The sequence below is a fragment of the Heteronotia binoei genome, chromosome 15 (assembly GCF_032191835.1).
Source record: "Heteronotia binoei isolate CCM8104 ecotype False Entrance Well chromosome 15, APGP_CSIRO_Hbin_v1, whole genome shotgun sequence".
NCBI classification, from domain to species: domain Eukaryota; kingdom Metazoa; phylum Chordata; class Lepidosauria; order Squamata; family Gekkonidae; genus Heteronotia; species Heteronotia binoei.
This window is the reverse complement of record NC_083237.1, coordinates 37,862,807-37,869,195: the sequence shown is the minus strand read 5'-3', so window position 1 is coordinate 37,869,195 and position 6,389 is coordinate 37,862,807.

The following is a 6,389-nucleotide window of genomic DNA, read 5'->3' as shown; positions in this document are numbered from 1 at the left end:
GATGATATGGCAATGACACACTCGCCACTATATTATCTGCTGCTGTACTGAACTTTTGTTGCCCCTGTCCAGCCCCTGCTGACTGCAGTGACCCCAAGGCAACTGCTCTTGCTGCCCCTATTGGTCACTTTCCCATCAGGTGTAGTTCCAGAGGCTGGGGTTAGACTGCTGCTGATTTCAAGACCAAGACTCTCCCTGGGCTAGAAGTAAACAAACTTGCATCATGATGGTTTATCTGTTGTATATGTTATAGAACGAAGGGATGCCCTGTGGTACCCTACTTCCTAACAATTTGATCATAAACATAAAGCAGTACTTGAACAGATCCTGTAATCAGTATTGGATATTGAAGATTGCCTCTCTGTTCAGGAGTTGAGTTTTGAAACAGATAATTTCAATTGCTGCAAGAGAGTCAAGGTTTGTCATGCAACAACTCCAACTGGATGGTTAGACTGAGAGAAAATGACTAAAACAGATTTGTCCATTGATTTTCATGGTGAGCAGCTATTTGAACTTGGCTCTTCTCTGGTTTACTTCTTCGCTTTCACCTCTAGAGCACACTAGCTGTAGAACAAACACCTACACAAAAAATAGAGTTAGATTCATCGATGGCATCAATAAGAAAACAACATTTCTCCCACACACAAACCACAATGTCTCTATACTGATGTAAATCTTGAGTATATTTGTGTTCCATTTATAGATGGCTTTCTCATTCAGTCCTATGGGCTGAAAATGTTTAGTGAGGGAGAATTACTAATGCTAAGGAGAAACAGTGATGTATTTCCAACATCCAAAATTCTGGGATTAATGGGATGAGGATTATAGATGTCGTGGTGACATTCTTGGGTGGGACATGGGGATACTACATCAATTAACTTTCTTATTAGTAGTACTTCTGCACCATTCTTAGGTACTTCTGTACTATTCATGTGGCATCTGTGAAAGTGTATATCTACAGTTCTGCAGCTTAAAACAGATGGGCTTTTTCTTAGTCTAAAGCAAAAATGTAGAATATTGTTCAACTGGTAGAGCTGTATTATTGCCTCCTATATCCAATACATGTGTAGTGTTTATCAAAAGCAAATGCACACAAGTAAAAAATCTAATTCTTACGATGGTAGCAAAATGAATAAGTAGCCCAATCTCATGTTTCATTGCGGAGGTCTATTTTGATGTTGAATAATAATTGCCATTTGCCTTTCTACACTAGGTCACACTTGTGACAAAACTAGATATGCTGCTAGAAATGCTTTTATTCTTGAAATGTTTTTACTTCTGAAATTTATTGAAACTTGTTTATAACGCCATACTGTTATGTGAATTTTAATACTTTGTAATTGTTTTAACCGTGTTTTATAATTATAACTGATGTAATGTGTGTTTTATGTTGTGAACCGCCCTGAGCCTGCTCCGGTGGGGAGGGCGGGATAGAAATAAAAAATTATTATTATTATTATTATTATTATTATTATTATTATTATTATTATTATTATTATTATTATTATTATTATTATTATTATTATTATTATTATTATTATTATTATTATTATTATTATTATTCATAATAGCCAAAATGCATCACAAGGCAGACTCTAGCGTTCCCAGCCTTCAGGACAGAGTGCAGTTCTCCTTCAGTTACAACTGATTCAAAGACTGCCAAGATCAGTTCCCCTGTCAGCTTCCAAGAGTGGATTGTATGGCATCACAATCCTGCAAAGCTCCCTCATCTTCCAAATTCTACCTTCGTCTACCTCCATCCCCAAATCTCCAGGAATTTACAAAGCCAGAACTGACAGTCCTACATGGTTATTTTTTCCTGCAATACTGAAATTAACTCTCCCTTTCTACTTTTGAGGTTTGCCATCTAATAACCATTTCTCATTGCTTGATTTACACTTTACCTTGTCCTAATGCCCTACTTGCTTTATCCCATGTGAAATGCTTTCTAATGCTCATATACCTGAAAAAGTCTAGCAGGAATTTTGTGTTAAGGAAGTTGCCCTAAAACCAAGACTAGCAAAGTTCTTAGAAATTACAGATCAAACTCCTGGTATCTGTGTCTGTGATCCATTTGCAGTATCCACCAGCATTCTCACATCACAAAAGACTCGTTATGTCCATGTGCCCCTTTGATTTTTGTCACAAGATGTACCCAAGAGTCATCTTGGATCACCAGTTTATTCCAACAAATGGTGACCTGACCCGATCTTAGGTAAAGACTGGAGAGCTTAACTAGTAGAGGGAAAAAATGGTGGGAGGCAGTCTTAGAACATAAGAACATAAGAGGAGCCATGTTGGATCAGGCCAGTAGTCTATCCAGGCCAACATTCTGTGTCACATGGTGGTCAAAACCCAGGTGCCATCAGGAGGTCTAGCAGATTATGGTCGAAGGGGTTTTTCCCCGTACGATCTTTTATTAACTCTCAAATTAATGCTCTGTTGCCTAACCTGTCCGCAGGGGACAGTACGTGAAGTAATCCCCATCTCTTGAAGAACGCATCATCTTCAGCGGAAAAATATAAGGCTGCAATGTGTTTTAAGGTATCCAGATCTGGTCAGTCCCAAGCAAACCCCGAGTTGCATAATGAGTCATCAGTGCAGCCCTCTATGGATGTGACGCATAGTCCCCTTAATGTTTCATTAGAAGATGACCTTTTGCAGTCATTTGGGAGTCTTCCAGCAAAAGATCAACAGGCGATACTCGTAAGACTTGAAGGTACTAAGCTGCAGCTGCAAAGGTCTTTAGAGCCGGGGAAATCAGTTCCTTCAATCAACCTGGATCCTCCAGGCAACCCCCTACCCCCTTGTTCCCCATCGGCTGACTTAATTGATCTGTCTATGGAACCCTCTCTAACTGGCTCAAGGGCACCCCAACATAATGGTTGTACTTTCACTGATGACTCCAGGGTGCTAGAAAGGATATCCATTATTGATTGACTAGCAGCTAGGGAAGCCACAAGGAATATCTACATCATCTCCTGGAACATTGCTGGGTGGAACAGTAAAGTGAATGACTCAGATTTTTTGGACTTTTTGAAATCCTTTGATTGTGTCTTCCTTCAGGAAACATGGGCAGAAGATAGTTTTAGACTGACGGATTTTGAAGTTTTTAATCTCCCCGCTTATAGATCTCATTCTAAAGGTCACAGTAAAGCAAGCCTGGCTGCTTTGGTGAAATGCAATTTACCATTTAAGGTGAACCTCTTGGATCCTTGCCCGCCAATTGCCCAGGCTTTATTGCTGTCCTCCCCAGCACTGACCCTAATCATAATTAATGTTTATTTAGCCCCTTCTAATGGAGAGCTAGAGTCTGATGCTGTGTGGGAGAAATTTTCTGATTATGTGATGTCTTTGTCTAGGAAATTTTTGGTGATTTTAATGCTCGGATAGGCAGTAACAGTCAGAAATGGATCTCTCATTTTGGCTTTGAAGTGGTTGAATCCCTTCCACTACAATTATGTTTACCCCGTTGTTCTAAAGATACTTTAACCAATAAGGCGGGTCTTAGATTAATTGAATTCTGCATAGCGCACAATGTTATAATATTTAATGGTCTCTCCAAATTTCCGGCTGCAACTGACTTTACTTTTTTTCCCCCAAGGGTTTGATAGATTTTTGTTTGGGTTCACCCAACCTTCTGTCATCTATCGATAACTTTTACATCGATCCGCGCACAGAGAATGACCACCTGCCCCTAACTCTGTCCTTAAGATTGGATCTGGAGGTTAATATGGTATCACCTTCCCAATCTGTGAAGGCCCCTGAGAATGTTCTAAAAAAAATCAAGTGGTCCCAAGCCCTAGAAAGGGAGTTTTCTTTCCTCTTTGGCGCTGAAGCGCTACGCAGATTAAGGGATTCAATCATAAATTCCAATTCAGATGATTCAATCCTTTCAGGATTCTCATTATTAATTGATTATTGTAGTGCTAAAGCTAAACCTGTGATCTTGTCTAGGTCTAGTTTCTCTAGCTGGTTCGATACAGATTGTTTAGCTTGGAAACAAGAACTGAGAGCTCATTTTAAAGAGGCTTGTCACTCCAAAGACCAAACAAAAATCAAGGCCTACATTGCTTATAAGACAGCCTACCTGGAGCTTACTATATCCAAAAAGAAAGTTTTCTTTCAGAATAAATGGGACCAACTTTACCACTCGATAAAATCTAATGATAAGGCTTTCTGGAGAATCATTTCAGGTAATCTAAAAAAACAATTCTGTTACTGACCCAAATATTTCTGAGCAAACATGGGTTGATTACTTCTCTAACATTTTTGCTGCTCCATGTGTATCCCCTCCTATCTTAGCAAACCCCTCAGTTATTGATATGTCGGTCTGGCCTCCAGTAACTCTAGAGGAAATCAGTGAGTAACTGAAGGATTTAAAAGCAGGTAAAGCACCTGGCCCTGATGGCCTTCCCGCTGAGGTATTCACAAAGTTTGCCGATTGGTGGCTCTTGCCCCTTGCAAAATTGTTCTCTTTCATCGATCTGCATGGCTCCATCCCTGACTCTTGGCTTGATTCTATAATTATCCCAATATACAAAAAGGGGGGGGGGGTTGGAGTTACCAGAAAATTTCCACCCTATTAGTTTATTATCTATAGTGGGCAAATTGTATGCAAAACATTTAGAACTCCGATCAACTGACTGGATGCGCCTAGGCAACATCATAGGTCCTGAACAGATTGGCTTCTCCAAAGGCAAATCTACTATGGATCACTGCTGCACTCTGGCCTTCCTTGCTGAAAAATATATGCATACCGGGTCAAAAAAATTATACGCTGCCTTCATCGATTTGAAGGGTTCCTTTGATTCAATAGATAGAGCCCAACTATGGATCAAGCTAGGTTACCTGGGAATGGACCCTCGTCTGCTGTTTCTCTTGAGGAAACTTCATTCTAATACCTTTTGCCAAGAGAAATTTTCTTCTAGCAGAGACTTGACTAGTAAAATCCCAGTGTTAAAGGGGGTTAAACAAGGTTGCGTGCTGGCCCCGCATCTTTATAATTTATTTTTAACCGACCTGGCACAATTTTTGAACCCCATTAATGGTCATCCGCCTAAACTTGCAAGTCGAGCGGTCCCCTTATTACTTTATGCCGATGATACTACCATCCTCTCTTGTACAAGAGTGGGCCTGAAAAGGTATTTGAATGCCTTTTATGACTACTGTAATTGTAATTCACTTTCTATCAATTATGCCAAATCTAAAGTAGTTGTCTTTTCAAATTGCTGGCACCCACAGAGATGGTTTATTGGCAACTCAACAATTGAGCAAACAATTTTTTTTAAATACTTGGGGATCACTTTTAATCACAAATTAAGCTGGGTTTCACATCGTAACAACACCATCAACTTGGCTAAATGTTCAGCTGCTCAAATTAAACAGTTTTTCTTTGCAAGGGGCAACCAGTTAGTTCCACCAGCAATTAAAGTGTTCAAAGCCAAAACGCTTGCCCAAATTCTCTATGGTATCCCTATATGGATCTCAGCTTTTACCAGGAAAGTGGAGGGCATTCAAGCCTCATTTTTAAGACAAATTCTTGGTTTGCCAAAATGTGTGTCCTACTTTGCTCTCTGCTCTGAAGTGGGTTACTCTTTGGTGGAGACAAAAGCCTCGATTGCAGTGTTTAAATTCTGGCTCAAAATTCACTTTAGAACAGATCCTAACAGCCTTCTTGATTTTATGAAAAGAGACCCATATATTTCATCCTGGACAGCAGTGCTTCTGTCCAAAATTAATCAATTGGGGATAGAGGTAGATGATTTTTCTACCTCTGATGAGTCATATATCTTCAGATGTATTAAATTGAGACTGTGGGAATCGGAGGAAACAAAATTATGGCCAACAGACCCTTATATTTGCTCTCCAGCTTCCTTAGGTCTAATTGCTTTCTGTGGCAAAATGCCCAATTATCTATCAGACTTAACCATTCCAAGTCATCGCAGGGCATTTATGTTGGCTAGACTAAATGCATTTCCCTCCAAAGTTTTACAAGGGAGATATCAGCGAGTCCCTTTAGCCGACAGACTTTGCTCCTGTGGAGCAAATACTCCTGACTCAATCTAGCATATATTGCTTGATTGTTCTTTTTACCATAACCTCCGTAAAGATTTACCGTATTTTTCGGACCATAAGACGCACTTTTCCCCCCCAAAAAAGTGGGGGGGGGGGAAGTGCGTGCGTCTTATGGTCCGAATACTAAAAGATGAGGGGGGGAGGGGCCTGCAGCCCCCGGGAGACAAGCGGTGAGATCGCTCCCTCCGCCCCCATTGCCAACCCAGCACTTCGCAGGGAGCGATCTCGCTGCTTCTCTCCCAGCCAGGCATGCTTTCCCCGTGTTTGCTGCCTGGCTGGGAGAGAAGGGGCAGGATCGCTCCCTTCAGCGC